Raw genomic sequence first — 18,052 nt, 5'->3', positions numbered from 1 at the left:
ATAGTGGTGTTCTGGTGTTCATGTGTATATGAAGTAGGGCGTGGAGCGGTCATATTCGAAGCTATTTTTACACTTTACTGTAAGTAAATAAAACAAAATTGGTCTTGAAGACGCTTAGAACTGCCTTACGTATCGTTACTTACTCTTTGTACTTTAGCAAATCTTATTTGATATCTTATCTAAATTCTAAAATAAAAGTTATTTTAACTGGAAATATATTTTATTCGTCGAAATAGCCAACTTAAATGTCAGAAACTGTTAGTGCTAGGTTTAAGTTACTAATTTTAAGAGTAGGTAAATTTATTTATAGCCATGCCGTATTTAATTTTTGTAATTATTAATATTGCTTTATTTTTTTAAGACAAACTTACAACATGCCTTATTCGTTCACTCGAAAAAGCCCTTTAATAAAGAATAAAATAAAAAAATACAACATGCCCAATAGGTAGCAGTTTCCGTAGCTTATGGATACACGATAATTCAAGGTTGTCACATGTGTGTTGGTTTAAAACCTTTAATTTTAAATTCTTGTTTCAGATTATGTTATAATAATTAAAGATGCAAATGCAACGAAGAAGCATGGAGGCCAGCAGCGATGCAAGCTACTGTAAGTATTAGTTTACACAAAATACAGATTTACTCTTAAGTATATGATGCTGATGACAGATTTATACGAATTCAAAATATAGCTTGCGTAGTGATAAATATGAAGATAGGCTAAGTACAATCTCGCACAAACTTGCCAACACCGAAAAATCAGTATACTATTACCTTCCGTGTATGATTTAATTTCATCTTATACGGGGCCAGGGTGTCCTGTGAGTGAAGACATAACTAGCTTATGTCCGCAACTTTGTCAATTTAGAATGTTGATAATGTTTTTTTTTTCTAGCCTAATTTAGTGTCCTACTGCTGGGCAAAGGCCTCCCCTCGTTTCCTCCACTCGACCCTGTCGCTTGTAATGTCCCGCCAATCCAGATAAAATGCGTCCAAGTCGTCCCGCCATCTCCTTTTCGGTCTGCCTGCACCCCGGCCAGCACCATCTATGGTGTTCCATGGGTCCCACTCGGTAATGATGATGATTGATAAAAACTACCATATGTCCTTCCCCGGAGCTCGAACTGTTTCCATACCAAATTTCATCTTAATTGGTTCAGCGGTGAGTTTTTATGAATCATCATCATCCCATGCAGATAATGTTATGGGCAGAAGCTAGTTTAATATATCTTTAAAAAATACCTTAAATGAATGACTTAAATATTTAGGACTATCAGAACAGAACCATACGCCAGGGTTTTGGTAGCAGCAGGTAGTAGGAAATATTTTTTTTAAGATTAATTTTGTTTTGAACGAAACAACATAAAATATATACATATAGGAGTCTCTGCAGAGGAGAACATCCGGACATAAAAAAGCTGAAATGGAGACCTTCAACCTGCACTAACACTCAATATTTTAAAAGCTCTAAAAGTAAGCAAACTTGGTTTTATAGAGCTAACATTTTTTTGTACAGATGACAGGGAGCCATATGAAGACTGGGGAAGCAGGTCGTCACTCAGCCAACAAGAAGAGGTAAATAATTATCATAATCAAATTTAAACTGTCGTGAGTCAAACAAACACTAAGCAAATTATACGGTTTAAGGGTTTAAATCACTCTTTTGGAGAGCGTAGGTCTCCATTTCAAGCACTAATAGTGAGTAGCGTTCACAATGGCGCATCGCGTACTGCTGCACGCCGCGCAGCGCGCTGTGCGCGCGATGAGATGACCGGTTAGGGGAGGTCTTTGCCTGTCGTTGTAGACACTTTTTCTAAACCACTAACATTTATTGCGCTATATCTATTGTTTACCATGATTAATCAAAGATGGACAAAGATTTACCACAATTATGAATAAAGAGTGAAAATTCCCGATTAAAAAGCTTTTGAAAGACCTAGCTAGTGTAGTGTAGATGTACACTAGCGCCCCTAGCGGCGAATTTAAACGCGGTAGCCCTTATTGCCGGTGACTGAACGTGAACATTGAAAAAACTGAACTTTTTGAGCGTTTATAAAAAAATAATTGAAAACCTGATTCTCACCGATCCTGATATTTTTGGGTTCTTCCAGCTCAGAATCACTAGCATATGGCATATTCCACCCAGAATTCCTGATTTAAGAATAATGTCCCAAAAATTTGTGTGGAAATTTTAGTTTCAAGTAAAAAAAATATCACACTAAAACATGAAGTAATTCACGTAATTTGATGGACATTGTGGGAAATATATTTTTTTATGGTAGGAATTCTCCATCCTACGGAATTACCACTCGTTGGGCGAGTCCGACTCGCACTTGTCCGGTTTTTTAATTATTTATCAATCAAAAGTAAGAAAATAAATGCAGTTTTGTTTTTGCTTCGGAAATGCGAATTCAGTAGTTATATTCCCGCCAACCGCAAGTTTTTTAAAACACTTCAATGTTAAAATAATGGGCCATCAAGAGATCCCTCTTAGGGATATGTTCGCCTTAACCATGATTCCTTTCTTTTTCGTACAATAAAGTGTTTATACTTTGTCAAAGGACTATCTCATTTCAAACATAGACAGAGAGAATCATACTATTTTTGTCTTACACTAGTACTATAGCACTAGCACCCAAAAGAAAAGGATAGGTATAGTTTTTTTGTTCTTATTTACTGCCAATTTGGTTTGACCAACTATACTTACTTAAATTAATAGACCACATCAAATAATAATCTATATATATCCAGGAAGTCGGATTATCTTTTTTTTTCGCTCGGAATGTTTCGGAGTGTCTCGGCTATTTTCGGCCAGTTCGTTTCCTTTGCCTATTTTCGAATGCTAGGGTTGTCCATTTTTAATTAAGTCTTGTTTTTTTATTTATTAGCTGATGTAAATTTACATAAAGGTAGGGATGTGAACTCGAATTGTCAAGCTGTCTTTTAATTTCAAATTTTTTAAATTGAAGGAAAAATTGAATAATTTACACCTCCGGGAACCGGGAGTTGAGGGAAGGGATGGAAAAAATCGCACACATCTAGTAGGCCTCCGTGGCTCAGTTATCAGTTAGCAGTTGCGATTGGACCGGTGTACCAACGGTCGCAGGTTCAAGTCCTGCCGGAGGTGTAATTTAAAAATTTGGAGTAACGCTCGTAGACGTTTCTGCTTCATAAAAAATTGTCTGTATGCTCGTCTGTGAAACCATAGCTCTAGAATGTTTCTCGTTTTAGTAAAGGGTCTTTATTTCTCTTAAGAAATATCTAGACATATAAATTATCTAGACAGAAAGTATCCTGTCTAGATCATTTCTAAGTATAGTGTTATACCGTCGTACGATTCGTACGAGTATAGTTTCAAGCAAATCTTGTCAGTAGAAAAAGGCGCGAAATTCAAATTTTCTATGGGACGATATCCCTTCGCGCCTACATTTGTTGAATTTGCCGCCTTTTTCTACTGACAAGATTTGCTATACCTATGCATGCTGAAGGCCAGTGACTGAACTGTGCGCCTTATGCATTTAAAGGAATTCCCATACCAGTATAATAACGGTTAGAGTTAGACCAAGATAACTCTGCAACGATTTTGATAGCACAGACTGTGCAAGTATTTTAAACTTCAAACTTCAATGAAATTATGACGTATGTATATATAACACTTGCACTTGCACAGTGTGCTATCAAAATCGCTGCAGTTATCTTGGTTTAGTAATTAACTATCATAGGTAGTGTAAGGGTAGTGTTACCAAAACATGTATATTCAGTGCTTCTCTTTTTATAGTTCCGTTACCCAGAGGGTAAAAACGGGACCCCTACTTACGACTCCACCGTCCGTCTGTCGGTCACCAGGCAGCGTATTTACAAAAGCTAAACTATTTCAGTCACGCCTCAGATTATAATCGGGGAGCTTTTGTTTATGCATATTAGTTAACAATATCTATACCGTTTCGGTAAAAAGAAGTCACTCAAATGGATTAGCTTTTTGCTTACATATTTTCGAATAATATTCACGACAAAACCTAGTCGAGTTTAGTAACGTCAGTATCGTTTGAATATAATATCTAAATTTTAATAATACTTATTTACTCAAATCGATTAGTTTATGTCGCGATAATATTCAAACATTTTGCTCTCACAAAACCTAATAAGAAGTACGAGTACCCTTTAGTACCGCTTGGTAACTAAAAATTGGTAACCGGCTTCGAAACGGGAAAAATAAATCCCGGGATGTAACTGGTTACAAAATAGGGCTTTTGAATTACCGATTCCTAGCCACGGTTGGCAAATGTTTTGTAACTGTTTACAAAATGGAAATCTAAAATTACACTAGTAATTACACAATTCATAATCAATAGGTAGGTTAGGTTCGTTAGGTAGCTTTAAATGCCCGAAGGGCAAACCGCCCAGAAATAGGAGCCCCGTCGCGGGGCTCCTGTCTAGTTAGCTGGAGTTCGTCGGACTGTTTCTTTAAAAAAAAAATGACTTCACAACGTAACTAGACGGAGCCCCGCTTCGCGGGGCTCCTATTTCTGGGCAGTTTGCCCTTCGGGAAGCTACCTAACGAACCTAACCTACCTACCTACCTATTGATTTAATGTAATTTTGGGTTCCCATTTTGTAGCCAGTTACAAAACTTATTTACCAAACGGTTCCACTCTGGCCCAATTCGTAACTGGCTACATACAAGGAATTTTAGATTCCTGTTTTGTAGCTAGTTACCAAACTTAGTTACCAAACGGTAACACGCTGGCCCAATACGTAACCGGCTTCAAATTAACTGGGAATCTTGATTCCCATTCTGTAGCTGGTTACGAAATTTTAGTTACTCGTACCTATCAACTGAAATAATTCTAAAAGTAAAAAAAAATTTTAGGCATTGTTAAGTAATTTGCATGAACGGTAATTTATTTAATACAATCGGAGTCGTTACTAAAATATTATTCAAATTTTAGATCGCAACAGACTAGCATTTGTAGTTTATTTGTAGTAACAATATCCGTATGAATTTAGTTAATAAAGTCTATACGATTTCAGTAAATTTCTATACTATAATAGATTAGGGTTTTGTTAAGTTTTGTCCACATAAAGGCTAATCTAGTTCAGTTCGCATCTGAACCATATCAGTATAGCCTTTGTAAATACGCCACCAGGCATTATCTCATGAACCGTGATAGCTATATAGACAGTTGAATTTTTCACATATGATGTATTTCTGTTGACGCTATGACTATAATAACTAATACCACAGGGACACGCTATACGTCAAAAATCACTCGCGTTTCCATGTGTGAACGGCACGTCCGTACACGCGTCATGCGTCATAGTGTGAGTAATTTGCTTAAAAATAGTACTGAGAGCACGCCAGAAGTCGGCCAGATTTCTGTCGCGGGGCGAGGTAATTCGAGTCGGGGCGGGGCGGTGCGTGGCCGTTCTTTATGATAATACAATTACTTATTCTGTGATAATAATAAAAAGTACGGAACCCTCGATGGGCGAGTCCGACTCGCACTTTTCCGGTTTATTAAGTAGGAATAATTGGCACCGCAGGGAAGTAGTGCAAAGTGCAAGCACCCCATAATTCAGCGAATCTAAAGGGGCCCACAGACTATCAGTCCGCCGGACGATATCGGCCTGTCAGTTGTTCGGAACTGTCAAATTTTAACAAAACTGACAGGCCGATACAGGGGAAGCAATATCTATCTTTGAAGCTGTTTCATTCATTCAGTCTCACAAAGTCCCGAAAGCAATAATATTATCTGACTCCCTTAGCTGTCTTCAAGATTTACATAAGTTTCCACTTCGCTCCAGGGATAATCTTTTCATCATCCTTAAGACTAGACAGTCCCTATACCAATGTTCTCTACTTGGGCTTGAAGTTGTTCTTGCTTGGATATCTAGTCATAGTGAAATTGATGGTAATGAGCATGCAGATGCCTGTGCTAAACAGGCGATTGAAATTGGTTGCTCTTCCTCTTACTCCAAGTGCTATATGCAGGACCTCCGCAACTCTGCTAAAGCAGATCTTGTCAGACAGTGGACTGAGGAGTGGGAGATAACTAGCAAATCCACTGGCAATCGCTATTATAGGATCCAACCGAATATTCTTGTCAGACCTTGGTTTTTCAAATACCATAAGATTCACAAGTCAGTTACCTCCTCTATTATTCGTCTTCGACTTGGCCACAATACTTCCCCTGCTTGGCTAGCTAAAATCCATATTCTAGATCATTCATTATGTGAATGCGGCCTGGAGGAAGGCACCCTTGATCACATCTTCTTCAACTGTCCAAATACTCATGCCAGTTTTTATGATTTTCTTCCTGACTATATTCAACGTCCTATTAACATAAACCATATTCTTACTTTGGTTAAAACTACCTTTGTTTATGTCCTTGCTAAGTTTATGAAAGATTTTAATATCAAGCTTTAGCTCCTTTTAAAAGTTTTTACCTGTTTGTTTACCCAAACTTTCCTGTAATGTTCCTTTAAAAAAAAAACCTGATCCTGGCAGTTAGCGCATTGCTTTCTATAGTTTCTATTGGTTTTTCTGGTCGTCCATTTTTTCTATTTTTATTCCTATAGTAGTTTAGATTCTTCAACCGATCAAGCATCTACACGGACTGGATCAAGTTCTGATACTGAAATTCTGCTCCTACAACCTTGATGCTGGCAAAATTGTCCCAATGGACAGATGCCATAAGAACCAAAAACTGAACTGAACTGAACTGACAGGCCGATATCGTCCGGCGGACTGATAGTCAGTGGGCCCCTTAAAGCTCACGCATAGTTGGGCAGAAAAAAAATGGCGCCAACATTACGTAGGTAATTTACCAGATGCTTAATAATGCACAACCCTGCCAAAGAAGCGGTACTACGGAACTCGCTAGAATTTTTAAAATGTGTTGCTATGCGTTTCTCTTCTTTTACTCTAATTAATACTAACCTCAACCAGTGTGTTAATATCTAAACAGATAAATCTACAAGGGATGTTACAATTTTTTTTAATTATTGGATAATCCATCATTGTGGTGGTTTTACCTTATTTTGCAGTTATTTATTTTGAACCCCTCCTCTTATTTATTTTTTAACATTACAACTAATCTGACGGGTTAAATTAACCCGTTTAATCTTTTGGCAACGATATTGTAATAACCAAGTATTACTTTTACGAGTGAGATCGCATTCAAAACTTATAGTAACGCCGTAGGCGCCATCTGACAATTGTGATTCAGTGTTGCAAGGTGGTCATTGCTAAACCGAACTTGTATAATTTTTTTCACCACACCAGCTGGCCCCTATGACATGTGCGACAATTGTCGACATCACTGTTTACTGACGTCATAGGCCTCCATAATCTACGGTCACCGCTTACCGCTTACCATATTGATGTAAAATATGTTAGAGCCAGTTACAATCTTTGCTTACAAGATCTTAAATCTTAAATTTTATGTTTACTTTTCTAAACCATGATTGTACATTTATAGTATTTAAGTAAATATTTAAGCGTATTACGATTGTTTGTATTTTTGGATATTTTTCAATGAAATAAATTTTATCTTATCTTACCATCGGACGGGCGGTGTGCTTGTTTGCCACCAACATTTTAATTAAAAAAATACTCCATTATACCGCCAATAAATAAGTACTTATTTTGCGAAGCTAATGACAATTGTCACAAGATTTAAAACGCAAGCACAAGAAAAAGCACGAAGGGTTATCGTCCCATAGAAAAATTGAATTTCGCGCCTTTTTCTACTGACAGTGTTGTTTGGCCGGGCAATACAATTCAAATTCAATGAGGGCTATCGCGTATGAATTCGCCGCTAGGGGCGCTAGTGTAGATGGTGGTCTTTTCCATAGTTCGAAATGTCAAATGTCATTTGTCACTTCAATGATTGACAGCTGTTCTATAGTCTTTTGGACCACCATCAACAGAGGCGCCAACTGGTGAGCAAAAAAACGATAGCCCTCATTGACTTAATCGACTGTTTCCCCGCATTTTGCCACTTTGTCTTAATAAGTTAGTTAAGAAAAACAAGTTAAAACGGCAGCGCAGACTTGTGAGTTAGACCAAAAAAAGTCTGCATCGATGTTGATAGCACACGCAGTGCAAGTGTTATTTTAAACGTCAAACTTTTATGAAATTATGACGTATTAATAACACTTGCACTGCGTATGCTATCAAAATCGCTGCAGACTTTTTTTGGTCTAATTATAACATAATTTTCAGTGAAGTAATTTAAATCTTTGACCTGGCAACCCCACCAAACCGGAATGCGCCACAGCGCCATCCGCCATCCACACAGCCCCGCGCTGCCCGCCGCGCAGTCGTACTGTCGTCTCGTGCTACGTCACTAAAATAAATAACACAACAGTTATCCCGTAAAAATAAACAATAGTCAAAATAACAAGAAAAAAAAACACTCGCGCGATGTGAAAATTAAAAAGTTAGTGATTTCCTGTTTCGCCAATGGCGTGAAGCCGTGAATGGCGGCAGTGTCGTTATTCGCCTTCGAAATTTAGTGCAACCGTGTGTTTTTAGTGCTGACCTAGTTTTTAATGCAATGTGACGTCATATGATAATTTTTACAAGCTTTTCAAATTTCGGATTTTCAATACAGTGTAATTAACGTAAGTGGTAAAGTTAGTAATAAAAATCTATGAGTTTTGGTGTACCGACTTCTAACGTCTTATTCAATTTTACTACATTTGAAGTTACTGTGCGTAGTGTGTCTGATTTAGTTAAGAGTATATATATTTGACAGTAAAACTCTTGTCGGTGGAGCAATTTCCATGTTTGGCGGTCCTCTTGCCTTCTCTTTGACAGCCTGATACGACACGACGTTGAGCTTTTCCTTTATTTGATGCATGTACGCTCTCCTTGGTCTTCCCCTCTTCCTCTTTGCTTCAACTTTCCCTTCTATGATGTTTTTGATAAATTCGTCGTGTCGTATCAGGTGCCCAAGTATCTTTCCTCTTCTATTATCTATAGTTCTTAATAAACTCCTCTTCGTTGGTTTTCTTAAAGCTCTTAGTTAGCTCAAACTGTAGTTTAAAACAATATTTAATTGTTTAATCGAATTTGAGTCTTTATCATGAATACTATACAATACAATACAAAAATATTCTTTATTGCTCACCAATATAAAAAGGACATGACATACAAATTAAGCACTTAAACTATGTATATTTTGAAATCACACACTTGTTTTTGACAGACAATAGCGTTTTAACATTTTGACCCCGGTTTTTACTGCTGTTGAGTCTGGCATCTGTTTTAAAAACCACTTGACATTCTGGAGGGCTACCAAAATAAAACAGAAGAGCATAGGTAGGTATCTAAAAATAGAAATCTACTGAGTTTAACCTTATGAAAGTTAATAATCAAAAATGAAATGCATTCAGGTTCAATGCATTAAGTTTGGGCATGAATAACATGCAATGACAGTAAGTAATAAAAACCGTCCAAGTGCGAGTCGGACTCGCGCACCGAGGGTTCCGTACTTTTTAGTATTTGTTGTTATAGCGGCAACAGAAATACATCATCTGTGAAAATTTCAACTGTCTAGCTACTGTGGTTTATTGCTGTGGCGCGACGACCCGAAGTGGATCTTGGCCTCCAACACCAAAGACCGCCATGCTATTCTGTCCAAACAACATATCTTAATCAAAAACAAAATTAAATCAAACAAACAGTTTTTGTTTGTAGTGATTTGATGAAATATCTATACCTTAATCTTGACTTGGCATCATTGGAGGAAGGAACGACAAATATTATTCTTGGCTTGTATGGTGGTAATTGGGAATATTTTCTTCGTTGAGAAACAAAGTGTCACTATACAAAATGATTTGTGCTTGAAAATTAAACTTTTGAAAAATGGAAGTCACTATTCGAATGGTAATTAATTTTGTGTAGTGACACGTATGTTTCTCAAGGAGCGATTTGTAATTTTTATTTATTTACCAGCTTATGTCCGCGACGTTGTGTGGAATTTCAGATTTCAGATGATTTATTGATAAATGTACATATCAAACAAAAATACAAAATATTCAATGATGAATGATGATGATGATTGATAGAAACTACCCTGTACTTTCCCGGGCCCCAAATTATCTCCATACCAAATGTTGTCTAAATTGGTTCAGCAGTTTAAGCATGAAGAGGCAAGAAATAGACAGAGTTACAACTTGCAATGTACCTATGTATGTATGTATGTACTACGGGTCAAATCTTGCAAGTTAAATTTGACCCACTTCACGACTTCCAATGAAGCTGAAAATTTGCATACGCAAGTTGGGTGACAAGCAATATTATGGTACTATCGAGCTGATCTGATGATGGAGACAGGAGGTGGCCATAGGAACTCTGTGATAAAACAACGAAACCTAACTGTGTTTGGTGCATGGGGTTTTTAGAATTGTCTCGATGAGTATTAGTTACCCGTGGAAAGAAAATTACAGTCAGCGATAAAAGCTTGTACCAATTTTTTTTGCCATAAGCTTTTTTTTTTTTTTTTATCCTATCTGGCTTTTACTCCCCGCAATTTTGCACGGGGTGAATTTGCCAATGTCGGTTTTTGACTTTCACACGTGAGGAGAATGTTCGTTCCATAAGCTTATTTCTTACTCGTGAAGTGTGACACTGATTTAAACTTTCACAATTGTATGTATGTATGTAAACACTTTATTGCACAAGATATACAATTAAACAGAAAGTATACAATGTACAAAGGCGAACTTATCCCTGTAAGGGATCTCTTCCACACACATTCATTCCATTCCATTACATTGTTACACATTATTTAATTGTAAAACGGGACTTAAGACGGCCGGTTACGATTTTAGTCGCAAAAATGTAAAGTTGATAGATTTCTTCTGTGAAATTGTACACCTTTTGTTACCTAATTGAAATAACAAGTACTGGTTTCTATTAGCACGACTTCTTATCTCTAGGTTTATCACATCATTTTTTTGAAAAAAGGCTTACTAAATTAGCAATGAATTTTTTTCTGATGGACGTTTAGGTAAACGCGTGTAAAGCACTGACTTTGATGCTCTTATTTGTAAATTTCGTAAAGTTTGGACTGCTAAAAATGGTAAATTTGTATTACACATATTCTGTACTCTAGGTTTATCAGATTACATTGTTGTTATATGACTTAGAGTTCGAGGAAATGAAAGTTAAACGAATTCAATTTTCTCCAGAAATGACCTCAAAACAAGTGACAATTTCTCCGAAAATCTACTTATTTTCGACGTAGATTGCATACTCAAATAATCTGCAATGTTTACTTAAACTGTTGCTGTACTTCATTTTATTTAAATTGCAACTTTTATTTTCTGACGATTTTTTAAAAACTTCCCCTTTTACTGGTATAACATCGGTGACACGCGCCCGCGGCCTCAGTCCCGCGCGGGAGCTGGTAGAGGCAGGACGTTTGTTGATCGGCTCCGCACGTTGCATCGACGACGACGAAGTTATTTATCATTGTGTGCGTCGCTCGCCGTGTAAAAAGTTATATTTGTTTGCGTGTTTGGCTGTACTGTGTGCGTGTAAACTGCGACCAGAAACTTTAATCCTTGGGTTGTAAGTACTTGTTTATTAACCGCGTTCAAAAAAAAGGAGGTTCTCAGTTTGACCCGTATGTTTGTATGTATATGTATGTATGTATGTATGTATGTTTGTTCGCGATTATCTCGCATTTGGCTGAACCGATTTTGATGCGGTTTTTAGAAAAGTGTTTGTTACATTCTGGAGAAGGTTTTAGTATACATAGAGCTCGGCTGATGCTGAACCCTGGCTGTACCTAGTGGAACGCAGGTTTAGTGCAACATAGGCACACGCTGTTTTGGTCTGTCTTGATGAGCAATTAGGAGATCAGTACCCAAGATGGAGCTGATGCTGAACCCTGGCTGTACCTAGTGGAAATCAGGTTTCGTGCAACATAGGCACACGCTGTTTTGGTCTTCCGACACGTCTTGATGAGCACTTGGGAGAGCAGTACCCAAGATAGAGCTGATGCTGAACCCTGGCTGTACCTAATGGAACGCAGGTTTGGTGCAACATAGGCACACGCTGTTTTGGTCTTCCGACACGTCTTGATGAGCAATTAGGAGAGCAGTACCCAAGATGGAGCTGATGCTGAACCCTGGCTGTACCTAGTGGAAATCAGGTTTCGTGCAACATAGGCACACGCTGTTTTGGTTATTCGACACGTCTTGATGAGCAATTAGGAGAGCAGTATCCAAGATGGAGCTGATGCTGAACCCTGGCTGTACCTAGTGGAACGCAAGTTTGGTGCAACATAGGCACACGCTGTTTTGGTCTTCCGACACGTCTTGATGAGCAATTAGGAGAGCAGTACCCAAGATGGAGCTGATGCTGAACCCTGGCTGTACCTAGTGGAAATCAGGTTTCGTGCAACATAGGCACACGCTGTTTTGGTTATTCGACACGTCTTGATGAGCAATTAGGAGAGCAGTACCCAAGATAGAGCTGATGCTAAACCCTGGCTGTACCTAGTGGAACGCAGGTTTGGTGCAACATAGGCACACGCTGTTTTGGTCTTCCGACACGTCTTGATGAGCAATTAGGAGAGCAGTACCCAAGATGGAGCTGATGCTGAACCCTGGCTGTACCTAGTGGAACTCAGGTTTCGTGCAACATAGGCACACGCTGTTTTGGTCCTCCGACACGTCTTGATGAACACTTGGGAGAGCAGTACCCAAGATAGAGCTGATGATAAACCCTGGCTGTACTTAGTGGAACTCAGGTTCATTTATTGTTATCAGAACTTCCACCCCCTTTTAACCCCCAGTACCTACTGCATGTTAAACGTGTGGTAGCTCTGGTCAGGTGCCTGCTTCATCTGGCAGCCCTCCAGGTGTTCCAGGTCTTGAAGAACTTAACCTGCCTACAGCATACTCTACCAACTTCAGATTAAAAGAGTTTTACCCCTGATCCGATGCGTCCAGCAGCACTCCAGGTGTTCCAGGTTTTGAGCTGTCTCCGTCATACACTACCCACAACACGTTGAGCGAGTGTTACCCACCCTTTGCCCTTGACCCTTTGCACTCAGCAGCACTCCAGGTGTTTCAGATCTGGAGCTTTCCCCATCATACACTACCAGCGGCACGTTGAGCGAGTGTTACCCGTTACCCCTGACCCTTTGTACCCAGCAGCACTCCAGGTGTTCCAGGTCTGGAGCTTTCCCTATCATACACTACCAGCAGCACGTTGAGCGAGTGTTACCCCTGACTCTTTGCACCCAGAAGCATTCCAGGTGTTCCAGGTCTTGAGCTGTATCCATCGTACACTACACACTACCAGCGGCATGTTGAGCGAGTGTTACCCCTGACCCTTTGCACCCAGCAGCACTTCAGGTGTTCCAGGTCTTGAGTTTTCCCCATCATACTCTACCAGCGGCACGTTGAGCGAGTGTTACCCCTGACCCTTTGCACCCAGAAGCACTCCAGGTGTTTCAGGTCTTGAGCAGTATTCATCGTACAACCAACAACACGTTGAGCGAGTGTTAGAAGAGTGGAGAAGAGAAGAGGATGACTTTGGAAATAAAAATTATTATACACCCTTCCCAACGATTAAGACTATCTCCATAATATCAAATTCCATCCAAATCGGTTTTATTGGATCCCATACAAATTTCCATTACCCCCCCCCCCCCCCCCCCCCGTTTCTGGGGTAAAACCTATCCTATGTCCTTCCCCAGGACTCAAACTATGTCCATACCTCATTTCATAATAATCGGTTCAGCGTTTATTGATTCCCCATACAAATTTCCACCCGCTTAAAGTGTGAGTTCTTGAATAAAAAGTATTCTATGTCCTTCCCCGGGATTCAAACTATCTGTATACCAAATTTCAACAAAAGGCTAGTTTCCCCTCTGGGTTGGAACGTTGGAAAGTCAGATGGCAGTCGCTTTCGTAAAAACTAGTGCCTACGCCAATTCTTGGGATTAGTTGCCAAGCGGACCCCAGCAGACTTCCATGAGCCGTGGCAAAAAGGCTGGGATAACGCGAGTAAGATGATTATAATATATATATATATATATAAGATATTGCCTTAGTGCAAATCATTATCATCATGCTATATAATTTGTATGTATTATATGAATACATAGGTAAATTGTTAACAGTAATAAACGATTATATCAAATTTACCGAAAGTTTTATTTTAACCTAATTAAAGTTATAAAGTGACGCATAATGTTGCGAAAGTATCAATATTGTTTAGGCGGTCGCGTTATTTCAAGCAGCGGCCGGCGTTCGGTTACTGTGTAAAAGTCGTATCTTCGCGCGTTTTCAAATCGACTACGGGCTCTTAATCGCATATTTAAGGTAAATCTTAAAACTTTAAAGTCGCTCCGGTGAGCCATGCTGTTTTTACTTGCTCATTAAATTGTATCATTATAGGTATATATAAAACTACTTCTGCTGCCATAAATATGAATTTGTTATTGTATCCACAAATTTATTTCGTAATCGTAGCTTTGTTAATTTTAGCTTTTTAGGGTTCCGTACCCAAAGGGTAAAAACGCGACCCTATTACTAAGACTCCGCTGTCCGTCTGTCCATCTGTCTGTCACCAGGCTGTATCTCATGAACCGTGATAGCTAGACAGTTGAAATTTTCACAGATGATGTATTTATGTTGCCGCTATAACAACAAATACTAAAAACAGAATAATATAAATATTTAAATGGGGCTCCCATACAACGAACGTGATTTTTTTGCTGTTTTTTTCCGTAATGGTACGGAATCCTTCGTGCGCGAGTCTGACTCGCACTTGGCCGGTTTTTTTATCCTATATATTGTTACCTAGCGCTATATGTTGTACATCTAGTAATCTGTGGACTATGTTGTTGGTCTCATACTATAATATTCTTTGTAATCTATTTCTGTGGCTAGTTACTGTTTTTTGTCCCAAATAAATTGAAAAAAAAAAAACGCGATTAAAATAAGTCCCATTTTACAATTTAACCATGAAGTGTTCCAAGTGCCCAAACCATACACGTATTTGCCACCATTGTTGTATACAAATACGTAGCTATTACAATAGGAACGGATTACATATCTATTGTCCACATATTTAGTAACTTGCGTGTTCAGAATAAGAATCAAAATCGCACGCTTGGGCTTGCCCATACAAACAGTCCCTTACAAAGGATGCGTCACTGATTAAACATCAAAGTTTATTGCCGAATGTCGACAGACAGACTAATTTATTGCTATGGTGTCTGTGAATGTGAACTTAGCATTAGACATGCGCATTTGCGCAAAATGTGTCACTAAAAAGGAAAGATTGATATGCATCTTTCATACGCTGTGAAGTACTTCACTCTTTTAGTTCACTAGTTCAGTTTAGTTAAGTAGCTCAAAAGATCCATCTATATCAACAGTACTGGTTTTCTATCTCATTCGCAGATATATTGAGTTGAATGAAGGATTCAATTGATATTTTCATTCAATATGAATCACTCAAATAAATGAATTTATGAATCGAAAGTTTAAACGTGGCGTCCTTGTCACTAAGCGAATGAGCATGTAAATAGAAAGATAATTAAACTGAACTGCTGAAGTAATGAACTAAATAAATCCGAACTGAACTAGTGAATGAAACAGTGACATCAAGTGAAGTATTTGAATCTTCCATTCGCGAACTACTCATGTCTACTTAGCATATCGATTGCTACATTTGTCAGTAGAAAAAGGCGCGAATTTTTTTTTTTTTGGGAGGACAAGCCTTCGCGCTAGGGTTGCCACCTTTTTTCTATACACATATAGAATTTTTGTCAAAATATTGAAAAAATATAGTATTTACTGGGAAATTTTAAAAAAAAGGCACCGATTTGAGGCGAATTAAAAATCCAAGTCCCATACGATGCGATATCGGTGACATTTGTATACTTACCCCATTCTTGAGTGATGAAATTTTAGTATTTTTCGTACTATATTGTTTTTGTATAATATATAGTACAAGTGACTTAAATATAGTACTATACTATATATTATAGTATGGGTGGCAACCCTACTTCGCGCTTACATTTTTAGGGTTCCGTACTCAAAGGGACCCTATTACTAAGACTGCACTGTCTGTCTGTCGCCACTCGCCAGGCGAGTCCGACTCGCTTTTGTCCGTTTTCCTATAGTTATTCTAGTTCAGAGAGTCATAACCTATAATTGTCCAGTATCTAATAAACATACAGTTTCAGTTCAGTTTCTTTATTTATAACAAGTTACATGTCAATTTTATTATACATATTTACATATTGTGTCTATTTTATAAATAAATAATAATAAAATAAAATTCGTTTATTTTCAGACAACTCATAGGTCCATAGCATTGTTAGTAAGTTCTTAACTAAAAATTAAAACTAAAATTATTAATACTAAATACTAAAAAACTAAGATACTACAACTAAAATAAGTTAGTATTACTTAATAACATTTTAATTTGGACAATTCTAAAATTCAAAATTAAAATTAGCATTGCAAAATTAGGTACGTCAGACATAGGTAAAAATAAAATCAATTAATAGGATCATTTATATTAACAATAATCAGTATCCCATTTTAATAATAATCACATAACATTGTTTTTATTCTTAAATTCATCTAATGAGTAGAACGCCTCATCTATTAAATATTAAAAATTACAATGACAAATATTCTCATGTTGACTTGTTTTTCATTCCGTCAGTACAAAAATTTGTTTCTGCAATTAAGAGCAAATGAACAAATAATATAATATAACTCTGCTACTATTAGGGCAAATAATATAATTGATTTTGATAGTTTACTATTGTAAAATTAAGTTAAATTAATGCATGTCACGTTTGTGGTTTCAAATTCGCATTGTTTAGTTCTTTAGCACTAGATCTAGAGATAGTTTAATTGAATTGTACAAACAAGTCTAGTCTGAGCAACCATAATTATCTAATTTCAGTAGTGGAAACTGTTTTGGCTTATGTATGTATTTAAGTGTAATTATCTATATGTGTCATCTTTCGCTGTTTGTTTCCCATTATCAATAAATAAAAAAATAAATATTCTTTAAGCTGACTTATAAACATATTATTATTATATACGTCTTTGTTAAACAAACACTACACTATGATAAGCGGTTGCATAAAATCTATATTTAGAACAAAGACTACGTACGCAAGGTATACACGTTACAGACTACCTAACTTTCAGGGTTAAAGTCGTTACCATTGTTTAAAGAGGTTACGCAGCGTACTACGTAGGCGAACAAAACGCGAACGCGATGCGAAGCGATGCGGAGTGAATCAATCCTTTGATACCTATAGAAGTGTCCTACGTGGGCGATCTCGTTGCGAACGCGAACGCCGTGGGCCCGCCGCGCCGCGCCGCTTCGCCTTCGCGAGTTGTTCGCTTACGTAAGACGCTGCGTTAGCGACTGAAACTTCAGAAACAGAGTGTTTTCTTACGACCAAGAAAGTCGGACCGCTTTCCCACTGACGTCCAGCTTTTTGCGGGTACGGTTTTCTGCAGGATCGAGTTGTCTGTAGTATGCATGCAGTATCCCGCAAACAGAATGCTCGTGTGAACGTTACTATATTAGCACGTATATAATACTAAAACGGAATCCTGCAGAAAACCGTATACCGTAAAAAACTGGACGTCAGTGGGCAATAGCTCTCGATGTATATTCGAAACTGCGGGACCAATAAATAAAAGCAAACATATTGGATAAAAATGGGATATTTGTCCCACTTTTTAAAATGCGCAATTGTCACGCAGATAACCTTTGTAAGTTTAGTCTAATTATTAACAGAGAACTTATTAAGATAATTTTGTTGTGGGTTTCGTTAATTACGAACAGAATAAATAAAATAAATCCGGCCAAGTGCGAGTCGGACTCGCGCACGAAGGGTTCCGTACGATTACGCAAAAAACGGCAAAATCACGTTTGTTGTATGGGAGGAACTTAAATATTTATTTTATTCTGTTTTTAGTATTTGTTGTTATAGCACAATCGGATTAGCACTAACCTCGAAATCTCTTCCAAAGTTATGAA

At 37.9% G+C, this 18,052-nt stretch overlaps 1 protein-coding gene across 3 annotated transcripts in view; it reads left to right on the top strand.

Moving 5' to 3' along the window:
• Positions 1 to 8,320: 8,320 nt before the first annotated feature.
• The window catches only part of LOC134753161 (uncharacterized), a 43,508-nt gene continuing 33,776 nt past the window's right edge, over positions 8,321 to 18,052 (top strand). The window contains exon 1 of one of the 3 annotated variants that reach the window (XM_063688953.1): positions 8,321 to 8,625. The gene's annotated coding sequence lies outside the window, so the exon portion shown is untranslated. Of the gene's footprint in view, positions 8,633 to 18,052 lie in introns of all 3 variants that reach the window. The other 2 variants (XM_063688954.1, XM_063688955.1) reach the window with 2 other exon arrangements.

This window comes from Cydia strobilella, chromosome 26, assembly GCF_947568885.1.
Source record: "Cydia strobilella chromosome 26, ilCydStro3.1, whole genome shotgun sequence".
Taxonomy (NCBI): domain Eukaryota; kingdom Metazoa; phylum Arthropoda; class Insecta; order Lepidoptera; family Tortricidae; genus Cydia; species Cydia strobilella.
This window is presented reverse-complemented; position numbering and strand designations above follow the sequence as displayed.